The sequence below is a fragment of the Bubalus kerabau genome, chromosome 21 (assembly GCF_029407905.1).
Source record: "Bubalus kerabau isolate K-KA32 ecotype Philippines breed swamp buffalo chromosome 21, PCC_UOA_SB_1v2, whole genome shotgun sequence".
In the NCBI taxonomy this organism is placed as follows: domain Eukaryota; kingdom Metazoa; phylum Chordata; class Mammalia; order Artiodactyla; family Bovidae; genus Bubalus; species Bubalus kerabau.
Window position 1 is genome coordinate 22,735,951 of NC_073644.1, and position 18,003 is coordinate 22,753,953.

An 18,003-nucleotide genomic window follows, 5' to 3' on the forward strand; every position below is an offset into this window, starting at 1 on the left:
CACACATGGGGTCCCTGGCGTGGCTCAGACGCTCAAAGGGTAGATAATAATCGTGAGGAGGAGGAGGATGGAGACATGGTGACAGGCCAAGAGACCGCATAAAGCTCCCCGGGCATTGTAGCTGCCACGGTCTCTTCTCCACCATTGTCTCTTCTCCTTCAGCAGATCCTCTTTCAGCTTCTGGGAGAAGCTCTGGGTGACACAGAATGAATCCGACTCAGCCCTCCCCTTTCTCCCTTCTTTCCGAGTTCCCATCAGTGTGTCTGTCCCCTGCTGCCGGTCTCTCTGTCCCTCTGCCCTGCTGCCTGCCTCTGTCTCCCGGTGTCTGTCACCCTGCCTCTCTCACCCTGTCCCCTCACTCTCTCCTTGGCTTTGCCACCTTAATCATTGTGTCCTTGTAACTCAGCCCGGCTATCTGGCGGTAGCAGCGTCCCGCACGAGGACAGCCCCAGAGTTACACACCCGTGCCTGGATGCCAGCTCTGACCACCGGACCCCAGGCGCCTCCTCAGCTGGCCCCAAACATTCCTCGGGGACTCAGCCTCCTGATAACCGCTGTTCAGCCCTGCCTGGTTCTATTTCTGTCCCCAGGGGAGGGATGGAGCGAGGCAAGCCCTCGTCATACTCACTGGGGCTGAGAGCAGCCCTGGGGGCCTCGGTCTCTTTGGGTGTGAGTGAGGGGAGATTGGGGGGCTGTGCCATCCTAGCGTCCCATCCAGCTTCTCTCAGTCTGGCCTCGGAGGCCATCTGAGTCAGCCTCTCAGGAAGCAGCTAAGGCTCCCGGCCCCACCCTCAGGCTTACTGCATTTTTAGCAAGTGCACCAAAGTTAGACCCGCAGGGCCCCTCCCGCTCCCCGCGGGGCTGGGCGCAGCCCAGGGCTCCAGCCAGCCCTGTGTGCCCGCTGCAGGCCCGCCCGGTGCCTCCCACTCCCAGGATGTTCCAACAGCGCCCTCTCCTGGAAGCTCCCTGTCTTGTTTGTAAAGTCAGACCCCACTTGCTTGGGGAAGCCGAGCCTGGTGTGTCTGAGAAACTAGCAAGGGAGACAAGTCAGGGGAGCCTGTGGGCCAGGACACCCCTCCCCATGGAGCCAGGGTGAGGAAACAGCTGCCCCAACCCCTGCACTTCCCCCTCCTGCTTCCCCCTCAGATACTGCAGGTGTGAATGCGAGTGTGTGTGTGTGTGAGACAGTGTGTTTCTTCTGGAGGAGGGCAGCTTTGTTTATTTGGGCTGTAACCTTGACTTTTGGGTAGAGCAGGGCAGCGGGACTCTTTGGAGCCCGGAGCAAAGAGTTTAATATTCATAAGTGACCTCCCCATAAATGGACTCCGGTGCTACAGAAGGACTCAGAGATGACACCCTCCAGCTCCCCGAGCAGTGGCCTTTCTCAGGGAACTCATCAGCGCCTCAAGCAACAGCTCCTGATTGCCTGCTCGTGGTGTTCCCAGATCTGACCCGGATGCTGGTCTCCTCCATGCCACCCATACAGGGGGGTCCGTAGGGCTGTGAGGGCCCTGCATGCAGGGTAAACACCACAGGGCTCAGGGCGGTGGGCTCAGCATTTCACCCAGGCTCTCACACCCAGCGGGAACCCAGGAAACGACAGTATAATAGGTCAGGTCTAACATTTAATTGGCACAGTGGCTCATTTCACAGATGGGAGTGATGAGGCAGGGAGAAGTTAAGTAATTGGTCCCAGGTCACACTACCATTGGGCTTCCCACGTGGTTCCATGGGTAAAGAATCTGCCTGCAATGCAGGAGACTCAGGAGACGCAGGTTTGATCCCTAGGTTGGGAAGATCCCCTAGAGGAGGGCATGGCAACCCACTCCAGTATTCTTGCCTGAAGAATCCCATGGACAGAGGAGCCCAGCAGGCTACAGTCCACGGGGTCGCAAAGAGTCGGACATGACTGAAGCAGCTGAGCACGCATGCACACAGCACCAAAGTGGCAGAGCTGGGATTCAAGGTCAGGCGTTACAGATCAGAAGGAAACTCTCAGGGACACACGTGACTGTGTCATCGGGCTATATTCAGTTACATAAACCTCTAGATTTTAGCATCTGTTTTAGGCTCTGCTCTCAGAATATGCACACTGAATGTTTGTTGAGCTGACAGCTTGCCGGCATCTTGTGGTGGGCAGTGCATACGTGGTAGATGAAGGCTGGATGAATTGGACCCAAACGGGGGCTGAGCTTGTGGTTGTGGGAAGAGACTGGGCCTCCGTGTTGATGACCCCCACCCCCCGCCCCAGGGAGCAGAGGGTGCAGAGGGCTCGGGTTCTGCTCCCCACTCTCCCAGATTGGGGCAGGAGAGCTGGCTCCTCTTCTTGAGGGTTTTGAGGGACAGAGCTTGACAGCCTCTCTCCAGCCATTGGGGAATTGACCCCTCGTCTTCCTCTTCCTACCCACTCTGTGTGCTGGCACTGGGGTGGGGTGGGGGCAAGGTAGGGGTGCAGCTGGAAGACCTTTGCTAATTAACCCAGAGTCTGCCTTGTGCATCTACCTTTAAGCAGAAGGATGACTCCTATCTTATCTTCTTCTACTTTTGTAAGCAAAGGAAGGAGAAGAAAGAAATCCCAGGAGGTGTCCAGGCAGATATGGGTGAAGATTCAGCCCCTGCGTGGCCTCATGGTCTGGCACTAAATCACAGGGGACCCAGCTTCACAATCCACCAGGTCCCACAGGGGACATGGGGTGTCACAGAGAACTGGGGTTCTCACCCCTTGGTTAGTTCACAGCTGTGGGGACAAGAAGAAGCCCAGTGTTGGGCCATGTGTGCCTTAGGGCTGTGTGCTGGGGAGACAGGGGGGCTTAGGAACCAGGTAGAATTTTGGAGCATGGAGAAGACAGGAAGATAGGTGTAAACCAACCTAGCGCCTCAGGAGACAGAGACGGCTCTGTGGTTGGTAGTGGGCTCTGTGCAGGCGACAGGGAGAGCTTAATAGAGCAGACAAGAGAGATTATAGAGCCCAGCCCAGCTGCTCCTTGGAGAAGTCTAAGATTCCAAGTCACCTGCAATCCTGTGAATGTAGCTCCCACCCCTCCTGCAGCCCGTGCTACTACTGGCTGCCCAGCCACTTCTTAAGGAACGTCCGGAGAAGCACAGCACAATCTGTTTCCTGGCATTTGGAAGTGGGCCCTGTCTACAGAAAGCAGCCTGTCTGGGTTCCTTCTCCCCCAGAGTCACTGCTAGGCCGTCTCACAGCGCACCTGTGGTTTGTGTCCAGCTCGGCTCAGCAGTGTCTGGCCCCGTGAGCCCATCACCCCAGCCAGACCCTTCTGCTTCTCCTGAGATATTGACAGGCCCCCTTCTCCCTTCCAGGAGGGGCTTTTGGCCCACCCGGCCATTAATTTGCAAAAGGACCATTTTCTGCTTCAAAGGAAAGATGATTTTTTTTTCCCCCTCTGAGATCTGCAGTTTTTTAATATTCTCAAGTGACTAGCCAGAATCGATCTAAGATCAAGTTTGGTGCATGTTGAGTGTGGATTCTCAACGTCTGTTTTCATTTTTTACGGCAAGATCCAGTGAGCAGGCAGATGAATGAGGGGCCAGAGGCTTGGGGCCCCACAGAGCCCTTGTTACCTGGATTTTCCAATTTCTTCCTTCAGCTGAGCTGCTGAAGAATTTAACCCCTCTCCTCCTCCCCAACTCCATCCACTTATCCTAAAGCCCCCCAGTGTAATTCATCCTCCTTTCCCAACTCGAGCCCAGCAAGCTGTGTGGTCAAGGGTCTCTGCAGTTCAGACTCAGAGATCCAGGGGGTCTGAAGAGACCACCTGTGAGTTGCAGAAGTCAGGAGGGCTTCCTGAGAGGGGGTGACTGATTGGGCCTTAAAGAATAGAAGGCTCCCTGGGCCAGGGCCACGTGTTTCATGCTGGCTGGGGAGGTGATCTGTCTCCCACTCCAGAAACCCTGGGCGAGGAGATGTCTGCTTCTGTTTCATGTGGGCCTTCCCCAAAGGAGGGTGACTTGTGAGATACAGGGTAACCGCAGGTAGACGGCCCAACTCAAGAGGATGGCCCCCTGGCTGCCCCCAGAAACCCCCCGGATGGACTGGGCCGCTCCAGCCAAAACCACCCTTCTCATTCTGCGCCTCCTTCCTCATTACCCCATTACTGTAAATAACATCTTCCCATCCGAACAATTAGCCTCCTGGTTTTAAAGCTCCCAGTTTTTTTGTTGTTGTTGTTGTTGTTTTTTTCTGGTTCTGAGGCCCTAACGTTGGAAAACACAAGCACAACCAGCATCTGTCTGCGGTCTCCCTCCAACCTGCCCGGCCATTAATGCTCTTACAGCGGCCCTCCCCGCTTTGCTCCTCCTCCCGTTGCTGGGTTCTGGGAGGGGGAGGAGCCAGCTGCCCGTGCAGGGAGGAGGCGGGGCAGCTGAGCTTCCTCCAGGATCTGCCCCGCCCTGCAGGGCTGGGAGGAAATCTTTAAAACAAGTTCCCAAGCCTCCCTTCCGCGGATGTGCAGAGTCACCGGTCCAAGGGAGGGGAGAGTTAGCCGAGATCTCAAGTCAGGAAGGGTTTAGACAGCAGCAGCGTGGTAGTAATGGTAACAGTCGTTAATATACCCACTGTCTGATATCTGTATTCTTTGCACCACTTGCCAGAATCGTCCTCGGGTCCATCAGATCCTTTAACAAGCTCAGGAGGAGATCAGGGGAGAATTCTTATCTCCATTTCAGCAGAGAAACTTAGGCCCAGAGAGACTGCACGGTTTACCCAGGATCCTAGGAGAACAAGCAGATGGATGGCTAGTTGGGTGGGTGGGGAGTTAGGTGGATGGGTATTTAGCTGGGTCATGTAGGTGTTTGGGCAGCTGGGTACTTAGGATGACAGGAAGACTAGCTGACTTCAGCCAACAGCCATGTCTCCCCTCCTGGCCACTCAAACAGTAATCACCTGCCCTGTAGGAGGCAGGCAGTTGTATTTTGATTAAGCCAATGCTATTCACTAATTATTCCCTGCAGGTCTCACGTCCTCCCTGGAAAGGGAAACAGCTTCTCCTCTGTCTGTTCCCTCACCTCCATGTGTGTATTTTTGGAGCTAAAACTCAGGACATCTGGTCCAATAAGGAGGATGAGCTCCTAGACGATAGGAGACGCGAAATCAGGGCTGCCCGGAACTGAGAGGTGAGCTGGGCTGCTGCCCCGCTGGGCTGGGGACAAACTGGGCACTCAGCCACAGCCAGCAGGGCCCGCGGGGCTGAACGGGAGGCAAGGACACGCCTGCCCTTCCTCCACGGTTCTCCAGGATGTCCTCGGGGCTCCAGGGGGAGCGCACAGCCCAGCATCCACACCCCCACCTCCACCTGGTTGTCAGTTCCAGCACGTTCCCCCTCGCCGAGGCCCCCCAGCCAAGGCTGCCTGAAAAACTCCACCGGGAGCATGTACAGGACACCTTGGGTCTAATGTAACATTTAATGGCCAAATCTCTTCAGGCCCCTGCGTTAATACAGAACTATCTTACTGGTTCTTACCAGACAGAGTCACACTGCTAATGGCTCCAGGGCTGAAGCTGGGCAAGAAGGAGGGGATGAAGGAGGCAGTGATCACAGACACCTTGCAATAGCCAGGAGAGGCGGAGGTGGGCCATCGAGAAGGCCAGAGCTCTGCCCTTGACCTCTCAAGGCCGGGCCCTGCGGCGTTCATCTCTCGTATCCCAGGAGCCTGAGGCTGGGTTGTGCCCACGTCCTTGGACACCAAGGGGCAGAAGGAACTGTACCCTGGCCAGCCAAGTACTTCCAGGGCCTCATCCGTGCCCCTCTGCTCCATCAGGTAAAATGGAGCAACCCTCCCTCTGGCACTCTCTCCAGCCAGACCCCCTTCCAGCTCCGCCTCTGACCAGCTGCTCAACCTTGCATGTGTCTCTTTGCTTCTCTGAACCTCAGTTTTCTCGTCTGTAAAATGAAGGACGGCCCGGAGAGTCCCCGAGGCCCTCTGCAGCTCCAGCCTCGGACTGCAGGGCTGCTGGCTCTCAGGTGGAGGCAATTTCCCAGATCACTGAGCCCCACCTGGCCACCATCGTGTGAGGGCCTCCCCTGGGCACCGGCCGTCTGGAAGCACCGCCATCCATCTTTGTGAATATCTGGTTAAAACACTCACCTAATCCTAACCTAATCCTTTCAATTTGGGGAGAGAATTGAAGGGAAAAAAAAAAAAAAAAACGCAAGCAGCCTGAAGCCTGAATGCTAACAGATGGGTAAAAAGTATGTATAAATTACACCCGCTGCTGTCAATTCAAGCTCTCCAGATAAAGTGATATGAAAGGTGTTTCATTTATAGGGGAAATTAATTGCCAGCTGTATGACTGGATGGTGCAAAGAAACCACAGCCACACGATGTGTCCCATATATTCTTCCTGGCTGGATTCAATACCGTCTGTGCCAAGGGCACCCGCTCAATTCCAGACCTTGGGGTGGGGAGCGCTAGGGTAAAAATGACCCTAAACCGACCCTTCCCGACGTAGGATGCAGCCAGGGGAGCTTCAGACGTGGGGGCACCTGGCATTGCCTCCCTCCCCTCCACCAGGAGGGCTCATCGGGGTCCCACTTTCTTCATCCCTCAGGGATTGAGTTGTGTCTGTTCTACGTGTGAAAAGACACCTTCTACCCTGTCAGTGCTCTGAGCACAGGACCAAATGGCAGTCCCCTTGTGGCCCTACCCAGTCTCGCACCCCCAAGGTGGACACTGACTCCTGTGTTAGTGTGCAGCATGGTGCCTGGAGCACCAGTCACATCATCTATTCCGTGACCACCTACCGGCTCTTCAGCCAAAGGGCAACATGTGACCTCTCTGGCCTCAGTTTCCACATCTACAAAAAGTTACTGTCTTAGTCAGCTCAGGCTACTGTAATGGAATACCACACGCTGAGTGGCTCGAACTGAAGAAACTTGTTTCTTATGATGATAGAGGCTGAGAAGTCCACAATCAAAGTCCTGGTGAGAGCTCCCCCCACCCTCCCTGGCTTGCAGACAGCCACCTGAACCTTACCTGGCAGAGAGGGAAGGAGCTCTGGTCTCTTGCTGTTCTTACAAGGGCACTAATCCCATCATGAGGGCCCCACCCTCATGATCTCATCTAATCAGCCACTCATCAAAGGCCCCTCCTCCCAATACTATCACCTTGGGGTTTAGGGCTTCAAGGTATGAATCTGGGGAGACACAATCAGTCCATAACAGACATGCCTAGTGGAAGGCCCACAGTTCCTTTCCTGTGCTCAAGTGCTGATCTCAGTGTTAAGGGTCTTATTATCTCTGTACGTGCTGTAGAGATCAGGTGGCCAAGAGAACATCTCTGCAGGAGGTGGAAGCAGCAAGAATGAGCCTGAACTCCTCTTTGCCAGAGACTGTTGACAGAAGAGGAGGCGGGCCTCACAGGAAGGGGCCCCCTAGGCCTTGCCCGGGTTCCCCTGGAATGTGGGATAGGGTGGGGAGGCAGAGTGTTGGCAAAGCCAGGACAGTTTGCACCCCACACTTCTGGTGTCTGTAGGACGTCCCTCAACACAACCACCTCCACCAGCAGCTTTCTCTGGATTGTGGTGATGAAGTGTGTTAGTCACTTAGTTGTGTCTGACTCTCTGTGACCCCATGGACTGTAGCCCACAGGGCTCCTCTGTCCATGGAATTCTCCAGGCAAGAATACTGGAGTGGGTAGCCATTCCCTTCTCTGATGGGGGCGGAGGGGGGGGTGGCAGGTCTTCCGACCCAAGGATCGAACCCAGGTCTCCCACATTGCAGGCGGATTCTTGACTGTCTGAGCCACCAGGGCACCCCTGGTAAGGAGATCCTCCCTTACCAGAACCATTTCTGAGAAGGGCAGACTGAAGTGCTGAGAGACTTCCCAGCTCTCAAACCACAGTCCCCTCCGCTGACAGACACTCAGAAGCTGTCTCCTGCACTCTCACTCTGCCCCCTCACCCCATCCTGTCCAAACAGCAGGGGGAGAGCCTCCAGACTGGGAAACTCTCTGTGGTTCCTGCATTCCCCGCCTGCCCCTTCTTTCTTTCTTGGGCAGGAGGCTGGGCCTGTGTGGAGAGGGCTGTGTAGGGCACGCGCAGGACCCTGCATGTGCGCAAAGCCGCCTGTGTGCCCTCGGGTCTGGAGCCGCACCCCCCCACACACACACCTGCCTGAGGGGTCTTTCCATTCTGATGGGGGGAGGGGGTGAGTGGGAGGATTTCCATCCTGTGCCACCCCCCCCCAAAACGTTTATCAGAACTATTAAGACAATGAGCTAATATTCTATTCAGATTTAAATAATAAATTAATCTGCATAATACTGAGAAGGCCTGAGAGAGACTTAATTATCTAGTGTACTTTAGGGTGGAAATGGAGGGTGGGGATCGTGCTGGGAATAGACAAACTAACCGGTGATCACACTGAGACTGGGTTGAGAATGCCAGCCCTTGGGCCAAGGTAGGGAAGTGCCCCCGCTCCATCTGGCCTCAGAAACTCCCTCCAGTGGGGAGGATGCCTGCATCTCTGACCACTCCGCCAGGGAGCACTGGGGACTCAGGTCCTCACACCACTCGCCCTCCTGTGCAGGAAGCAGGCAGCAGCTGGGAGACGGCAAGAGACTGGAGACCCTGTGCAGCCTCCAGTGTTTGCTGGGGAAGCACTGGGGTCAGAGGACCCCACTGCTGAAGCCATGTGACCTTGTTCCTTGTGGTGTTGCTGTTGTTCAGTCACTAAGTCACGTCCGACTCTGCAACCCCACGGACTGTAGCCCGCCAGGCTCCTCTGTACATGGGATTCTCCAGGCAAGAATGGGAGTGGGTTGCCATTTCCTTCTCCAGGGGATCGTCCCGACTCAGGGATCAAACCTGTATCTCCTGCGTTGGCATGTGGATTCTTTACCACTGAGCCACCAGGGGAGCCTGGTGTGACCTTAAGCTGGCAAATTAACTTCTCTGAGCCTCAGTTTCCACCTATCAAATGAGGGCGCTACCACCTATGTCCAGAGTAGCTGGAGGTTAGATGCTACCAGATGTGCAGGAAGCCCTCAGGAAACGGAGAGGCACAGACGAGGGTCGCCATGAGCTGTGTACAGTGAGCGTGTAGTCTCCCCAACGTCTTAAACAGCGGTAAGCAGGGCGGCAGGGTTGACGCTTGTGTTCCTCAGCCAGGCAAGTAAGCGCCAGACCTGTGGTTAATTTTTCTCTCTAGCTGGTTCCTGCTGCTCCCTGGGAGCTGAGCTTTTCACACCCCGAGCCAGCCTGCCCTAGAGAGGACTATTTTCAGCGCAGCATCTACAGCAACAAAGATGTGAAGTCACTCCTGCTGCCTTCAGCTCACCCCGCCCGCCCTCCCCAGCTCCTGGGGGAGGTGAGGGGAGGTGGGGGGGGCGGGAGGCCAGGCAGGGGTCCAGAGCACTGCCCACCCACCCTCTATCCTCTGCACTCTGTGAACCCCCTCCCAGGGCCCATTTCCTCATATCCACTAGTTTTCTCCTCCCCTCCCTGCAGGTGGCCTCAAGGCTGGGTGGGGCTCTGACTGGGAGATCAGGGGTCCCGCTGGGCTCTCCCTGGGAAAGACACACTGGGATGGGCTAGCGCGCTGAAGACCAGGGTGTCAATCAAGGCTGAACCCAAGGGAGCGGCTTCCTCCTCTGGGAATCTCCAGGGAGCTGGGACCTTGTAGGTGTGTGATGAGGTGGGGGCATGCGGGAGGCACCTGAGTGATGAATCATCGCAGAGGACCCAGGCAAGTGGGTGTTGCTGAGATCCCGAGCTGAGAAGAGCTTGATCATTTGTTAAGTTCAAAACCTGTCAGTTGTCTCATTCAGCTCGGCAAAGAGAACCGAGGATGGGAGACCTTCCACCACAAGGGAGAGAAACTTAGTGGCCAAGGGAGCAGAAACCAGACCAGAGGAGCAGGTAATGCCGCTGGCTGTGGAGAGGGGAAGGCGTGGCAGCCTCGCCCAGACCCAGACTAGAGCCACACACACAGGGCCGTGACGTGTCAGACACGGCACACAAGCCAGGAGCACCCCCCAAAACTCACAGCCCGTCCAGGTCCAGGGAATGAGGCAGCGGTCACCAGTCAGCCTGCCAAGCCCTGGGCCTCCTGCAAGATATGCAATCCTCCATGGTTTCTAGACGGTCCTGTTCCTCTCTTGGAGAAAATGCAGCTGGAAAAACACCCCCTTGTCTCAGCTCGGCTAGTAAGGGGTTTTGTTCCCAGGCAGCCAGGACACTGAGGATCTAAGCCCTGACACGTGGGATGCTGTGAAAGGCAGCACCCCCAAGCCCCCAAAGAGGGGCCAAGGGAAGACCCGACAGGGGCTGGGGGAGATGGGAACCCTTACAAGTGAGGGTGGGGCCTGGTTCTGGCCCCTCGCCACGCCCCCTAGAGTTTCCCCTCCTGTGGCCTGGTCATTCTTACCACCCAGGGTTTCAGAGGAGGTGGTCCAAAGATCCAGATCCATACAGCCACCATCAACGAGCTGCCATCCTCCCCCAGGGACAAGAAGAAGCAGCAAAGGGAGACAAGCTTGTTCCCTGCTCGGGGCTTCAGCTGGGACATGAAGGTGGGGGCTGGGGGCTGGGTGGCATGTTCAAGGCTGAGCTTATGAGCTGCCTTCCAAACCAAGCATGAGGACACTTGGGCATTGGGTACAGGGAGCAGAGTGCCCTCCCCACCCCCTCCGCTGGGACAGTCTGCTGGCTGTAGGTGTTTGTTGATTGCAGCTGGGTCTCCTGCCATCCACAGACCAGCCTGTCGGAGTCCAACTTCTCCACTGCTCCTTCAGCCCCCTAGGGAGAGGCACCAGCCTGCCCCCAGGTCCATGCCACACCTTGCTGGTGTAATGAGGCGCAGACCTCACGCACAGAGGCAGGCAGGTCAAGGAAAACAGTGGCCAGGTGTATCGCTCCGCTCTGGGGACAGGAGCCACAGACAGCCACTCGGGTGAAGAGGATGGGTGGCGCGCCCCCCCCCTGGGAGCCGCAGGAGTGGCTCGGGGCTTTCCAGCCATCAAGGGGCTCCCCTGAATGGTCCCTGGAAGTCAAATCCCTATGGTCACAACTGCAGTTAACAGACTGAAAATGCCAGAAACCAGCCTCCCGAGCTTTGCACGAGCCCTGCAGCCAGAAGTGGGTGCCCCCTCCTCCTCCGGGTAACCCCAGGCCTTGTTGTCTACACCCGTCATTGGGTGGTTAATCGTGTATGGCCTTGAAACACAGCTTCTCTCTTTATTCTGAACTCTTCATTATTAATTTGCTTTTATGGTTTATGTTTCAGAGTTTATGGGCAGCTTCTCTTCTCCCCAACAAAACTGTAAGCTCAGTGAAGTCAGACACCAGGCCTGATTTTTCTGTCTTACCCTTGGCACCTGGAGAAGGAAATGGCAACCCACTCCAGTATTCTTGCCTGGAGAATCCGATGGACAGAAGAGCCTGGTAGGCTACAGTCCATGGTGTCCCAAGAATCAGGCACAGCTTAGCGACTAAACCACCACCTCTACCCTTGGCACCTAGGATGCTAAATAGCACCTCCCATGTCCTGGACACTCAATTTAACATTTCTCTATTTAAAGCCTTCCGAACTCTGCCTCTCGCTGGCATTTCAAGTCTTAAACGAGTTGGCCCATCTCAAGGGCTGGTTTCAACACAGCAAGCCATCTTCCAGGGTTCCAGACACGAGTCACCCTACCAACCTCCATCTGTCCCTTCATGCTCAGGCAGGCAGGATCATAAAACCAGGGAGAGAATGAAAGTTCAATATTCTGTGGCCCCTCCCCATGTGCTCTAGGAATCCCTTCCCTAGCATCTCTCACCCATGGTCACCAGTCTTTACCTGCACCCAGGTTTACTTACTCCCCACTTGCCAGGTGGCCCATTCTGTTGTTGGCCAGTACTTATAGATGTTCCCAAAGATAGTCATGGCCAGCACATGGAATTTTAAGATCATTTCCCAAAACAATGGTTTCGATGTTACTATTAGTTGCCTACTGTGTGTTCTGTGCTCTGCGGGACACTCTGGGGACAGACAGAGCGGAAGATGTGATCCTGGCCTCAGGCAGCATCCAGTCTAGTCGGGGACCAGACAATGGAAAAAGGCTGACCCCACAGAGGAGAAAGCATCACCTGCTATACTGTTTAGGCAAGAGCAGAGCCCGGGTGTGCAGGCGGGCCACCTGTAACTGCCGGGTGATCTAGATCCTTCCCTGGACAGCCCCTAGTATCCTTTCCTGCAGAAAAAAGGTATGGACCCAGAGGGTCTCTAAAGCCCACCCTGGTTCTCACATCCCTGGGAGCACAGTCACCTCCCTGGGCAGATGAGCGTGGGAGTCACTGATCCTGGAGGTGCAAGGGTGGCACCCCACTGGCACAATTTCCATCACTCCTCACCTCCGACGGTAGTTCATGCAGTTCACTCCATGCATTCATTGGTTTTATTGAGCATCAGAAATATATGTATGTGGCAATGGCATGACTGTGTTGTACAGCCCATAATTAGAACAGGAGCCAGATGTTAGAAGGAAACTTGGCGGTACTTACAAGCTCACGTCTAACCAAGAACAAATCAAAAGAGCATAAAATATAAAGAGTATGAAGGTGCCGAGAGGATACGGTAAGAAAATCATCAGAGGCAGGAGGTCGATCTAAGAAAACGTCCTATAAGAAGGTATGTTGAGAAGCATGTGAAGCAGAAGGGAAGGCTGGCCGCAGGTCTGGGGCACCAGAGCCAGTCTCTCCAGGGGGGCCGCAGCAGGGTACCCAGGCATGGCTCCTGGGGGCTGTCCTCAGGGGCTTCCAGGAGGAGTCCGGGACCCTGCCTTGAATGATGCCGCTGACCCTAAAGCATTAAGGGTCATTCCCAGTAGGACATGGACACACAGTCTTGGTCAGACACTTATGTCAGATGGTGTGAGTGAGAACAAGTTATATTCTCCCCTGCATTTGCCATCTAGAAACGCTTGTGTGGCCTCTTAAAGCTCCACCCTTCTGCTGTGGGAATTTGCTTGGCTGGGCCACACTTAGCCTTCATCTCACTGTTTGTTGTTGTTTATAAAGCTGGAGGACAGTACCACCCGCCCTGTTTTCTCTTATTTGTTGAATCCTTCTTTCTCTAATTTAGTCTTTTCAAATAAGAGATAGGAGCACAGAGGCCCTCTTTCCTGTTTCCCAGCTCCCTCTCTGGGCCCAGGTGGGATGTAGGGGTGGGGATGGGGGGCTCCTACGGTGGGGCCAGTCTGGGTGAACTCTGGAGCCTTCCCCAGCACCCCCAGATGAGAGCTGGGGTCCACTGCAGTGCTGGTTGCTCTTCAGCCATTGTATCAGGGATCCAGAAGGAGCGAACCCAAAGGAAGGACCAGATAGAAGCCAAGGCTAAGCAGCCAGGTGTCCCAGCCTCCCCGCCCCTGCAGAGACTGCAATGGACAGGCATCATTTGTGCTTCTCACTCCCTGCCATCAGTGGAAAATTAAAACATTCAAGGCGGGGAGACCTATTTCATGCCTCTACAGCTTTTCCCTAGGACGGCAGCATAAGACTCAGGAGGCCTAATTATGTGAGCACAGCCAAGCCTCTTGGGACCTCAATTTCCTCATCTGTAGATTGGGCATGATGGTGCCTGCCCTGACAGCCTTGCGGATGTGTTAGGAAGACGAGAGATTTAATAAGATGGCACTTTGCAAAGTATAAAGTGCTAAGCTCACCTGCCATGGATGTTTAATACTTTAATCTCATTATAGTGACTGGTTTATGGAGGTTTCAGGTAACTTAAAGGAGAGAGCAGCTATCTAATGGAAGGAGAATGGGACATGAAAATCAGAAAGGGATGATAGCCCCCCAGGAAAAAAAGTACTTGTCCTCCACAGAATGCCTTTGTAACCATTGGCCAGCTCTCACTGGGTACCTACTGTATGTCAGGGAGTGACTAGACAGTGGGCAGATGATGAATAAGGAGAGAGCTGTCCCAGGGCAGAGGGGCGTGGAGGGGGCCCCTGGCACACGACTCACCAGGATGCCCAACAGGATTGGGGTATGGAGACCTTCCTGCCCTTTCTCATCCCCAGATCCAGGCGGGACCCAGTGCCCAGGCCTCCAGCAGCTGGGAACCAGGGCTGAGGGGGAAGCTGGCAGCAGAGGAGGCTTGGGGGAGGCAGCCCCGCCCAGAGACACCTGCAGCTATAAAAAGCTCCTGTCCCAGCTTCGGCACAAGTGAGAGCTGCTAATGTGAGCGACCGGCAAGCTCCCCAGGGTGAGGAGAAGCAGCAAACACCTCCTCTGGGGAGCGGGGTGCCCGAGAGGAGCAGCATGGGCCAGGCATCCTGAAGGGGGGTCATTTTGGCTCAGCCCCTGGGAGGGGGGTCTCGGGCAGAGGCCAGGGGGTGATATCTGCTGTGGAGCCAGGAAAACAGGCCACCCCCACTCCCTGCTCATCACCCTCCCATCACTGCACCCCCACCCCTGCCCGCAGAGTCAAGACACATCAACTGCTTCCTGGATCCCTTTGTTTGCCTTAAACCTTCGTTATCTGGGGTCAGTCTCTCTCTGCGCTGGCTTGGGTTTCATGCCTGGCTTCAGGTTTTGTTTCAAGTCCCCGCGGGCTTGAGCTCGGGGGCGGCTGTGCTTTTCACCATCCTGCCTGGCTCCGACCTTCCCCTCCCCAGGTGTGTGCGGGGTGGGGGTGGGGACCACGGCAATGCTATTACAGTATTTGCATTTATATGAGGCACAGACCCCAAGTCTCCGGTCTCTGGATGCTTTTACAACCCTGTGTATACATAATTTATTTTTGTTGCTATTTAATCAGTCTCGGTGTTGAGATGAAAAGTTTCCAAGGGGCCCCAGGTTATTAGGCAACTTTCAATTCCAGCAGCATTGACTCAGTGCGTGGGCCACTCCCCCGCCAAGCCCCCGCTCAGCTGCAGAGGTGGGGGCAGGGGGCTGGGCAGGAGGTCGTGGGGTTCCAGCGCATACAGCAGGCTCACGCTGAGGCTGGGGTGCTGGGGACAGGGTGCAGAGCCAGGGGTGGCCAGGAGAAAGATGCTACAGGAGAAGTCTGGGGCAAAGGGCACGATCTTGGGAAGAACCAGCTGGCCTGGAATTTTTCAGAGTCGGCAGGCTGAGGGGCCAGACAGGCTGCTGGCAGCTAAGTGGGAAGCAGAAACTGCAGGTGGGTGCCTGACTCGGGAGGCGAGGGAGGGAAGGATGAAGTCAAGGGTGTTGTCGTCAGCAGACACGAGGTTGTTCTGGATTCCTGGAGTAAGCCTGAGAGGGCAGCCTCTGTGTGAGGCCAGAGGGGAGCCCCAGACTAATCAAGATCTCCACCTCCGACCATTTGTGGAATGTGGTGGGTTATAAATAAATAACCAAGCAAAGCCGCTGTGGTGTGAGCTAAAGTTCTTGCCTCTGCCTGGTAGGGCTGAGGCCCTGGGAAGGGGGCAATCCTGTGGGGGGTGGCACTGCCCACCTGGAAACTCCAGGACCCTTGTCACACAAACGTGCACACACACACACACACACATACATGTAGACACACGTAGATATTTAATGACACAAGCAAACATAGGCCTGCATACACACAGATTTGCATATATAAACACAAGTTTAGAGGCACAGGCACACACAAATGTACACACACACACATATACACACACCTTCCCAACCCTCGGCTTTGCTCTGTAGCAACTCACACCTGGCAGGCGGCGGGTAGGGGACTCCATGAGGATGGGTGCAGTGTGGGAAGAGGGAAGCCTGAATCAAGGTGCTCTCCCTGGAAAAGCACCCAGTCCTGAGTCCTCGGTACCCACCAGCTGGGTAGACAGTCACCTGTCCAGCAGACTCCCTCTCCCATGTGAGCCACTCACAGCAGGCCTTCTTCCTGGGCATGCAGATTTAAAGTTTGCACCAAGCTGAGATTGTAGGGAATTACGTGACCCTGTTCAGGAAAACCCACGTAGTGAATCCTTCCAAAGGTCTATGTGTCCTAAGGACTGTTCTGTGGGTGCAGTACAGTCCATGGGACAAGAACACAGTCCAAGCTCTTTTGTCCCAGTGCCTGCGGGCTGACACCCCGGAGACACCCTTGGGAACAAGCCACAGCCCAGTGGACCTGCTCACAGAGTAGAACCTCTCTGCTTAGCTGCTTCCCCTACCCCTCCTTCCTCACGGAAGTCTACTGGAGAATGGCCCCGGGGCCCCTCTCATTTTACAGGTGAGAAGGTTGAAACCCAGAGCAGAAGCGTGGCGTCAGCTCCTTTACCTGACCCCTGCCCATCCTTGTTCCTTGCCCGAGTGAGGACTGGCCAGGTCCAAGCTCCGGACCCAAACCATCCCTCTCTTTCCCCTCACTCCGCATCGTGAGGACTCAGTCACTGGCCGAAGCTTTTATTTTCCTCTCATCACCCTGATTATTCCCTGTTTAATTAAAATTTGTTTCAGCTAATAGGCCTTAAATTAGTATTTTCAAATATTGACATCTACAGGACCCTCATTCATTATTTTCGAAAGCTCTGGGGCTAATCGCTTTATCACCCTCCAATTAATTACTCATCCACCGGACAGGTAGCCGGTGCCCCCATAACATAGCTGGACACACTCACAGACAGGCGAGGCCTCACATACAACAGTTGTGCATGGAAATGCATGAGCACATACACACCCACACACACACCACACACACACTCCTCACACACCCACCCCCCCCACACCACTCACACACCACACCCACACACACACTCACACACACCACACACACACACACACCCACACCACACACACACACACACCACACACACTGCTCACACACCACACCTACACACACACTCATACATACCCCACACACACACACCACACACACTCACACCCACACCCACACCACACACCCACACACACCACACACACCACTCACACACCACACCTACACACACACTCATACACACCCCACACACACACCACACACTCACACCCATACCCACACCACACCGCGCACACACACCACACACACTCACACCCACACCCACACCACACCACACACATACCACACACACTCACACCCACACCCACACCACACCACACACATCCACACCACATACACCCACACACACCCACACACACCACTCACACACACCCCATCACACCCCCACACATACACATCCACACACACACCCACACACACACGCCTCCCATACACACTCCCTACACACACACGCACACACACACCACACACACATACCCACACACACCCCATCACACCCCCAAGTACACACATCCACACACCACACACACACTCCTCACACACCCATCCCCACACAAACCACTCACACACCACACCCACCCACACACACCCACACACACCACACACACACATGCCATCACACCCCCACACATACACATCCACACACAAACACACACAGACCTCCCACACACACTCCCTACACACACTCACACCCACATCCCACACACAAAAATGTCCACACACACCCCACAAACATACCCCCCACACACACACATACACCCCACACACACCACACACCTACACACACACACCCACACCACACACCCACACACACCACACACACTGCTAACACACCACACCTACACACACACTCATACACACACACACCACACACACACACCACATACACTCACACCCACACCCACACCACACCACACATATACACACCACACACACACACCACACACACCCACACCACACCACACACACACACACACATACCCACACACACCCTATCACACCCCCAAATACACACATCCACACACCACTCACACACCACACTCACACACACCACACACACCACAAACACCACACACAAACTCACACACCCACACCCACACACACCACAGACACACATACCCACACATCCACACACACACACCCCACACACACACATCCCACACACACACCCTACATACACCCACACCCACACCCCACACACAAACATGTCCACACACACACCCACACACATACACGCCATACACCCCACACACCTACACATACACACCACACACACTCACACCCACACAAACCA

At 55.1% G+C, this 18,003-nt stretch overlaps 1 protein-coding gene and 2 long non-coding RNA genes across 16 annotated transcripts in view; 2 read left to right on the forward strand and 1 right to left on the reverse strand.

The window, feature by feature from the left end:
* The window catches only part of CELF4 (CUGBP Elav-like family member 4), a 312,555-nt gene that overhangs the window by 120,889 nt on the left and 173,663 nt on the right, over positions 1 to 18,003 (forward strand). The window lies entirely within an intron of this gene.
* On the reverse strand, positions 3,102 to 5,619 carry LOC129636315 (uncharacterized). The gene is made up of 2 exons (XR_008706878.1): positions 5,481 to 5,619; positions 3,102 to 4,731 (listed from the first exon to the last, which is right to left on the reverse strand). It is a non-coding gene; the product is annotated as an uncharacterized LOC129636315 (long non-coding RNA).
* LOC129636313 (uncharacterized) lies at positions 4,420 to 5,871 on the forward strand. Its single transcript, XR_008706874.1, has 3 exons — positions 4,420 to 4,553; positions 4,972 to 5,133; positions 5,484 to 5,871. It is a non-coding gene; the product is annotated as an uncharacterized LOC129636313 (long non-coding RNA).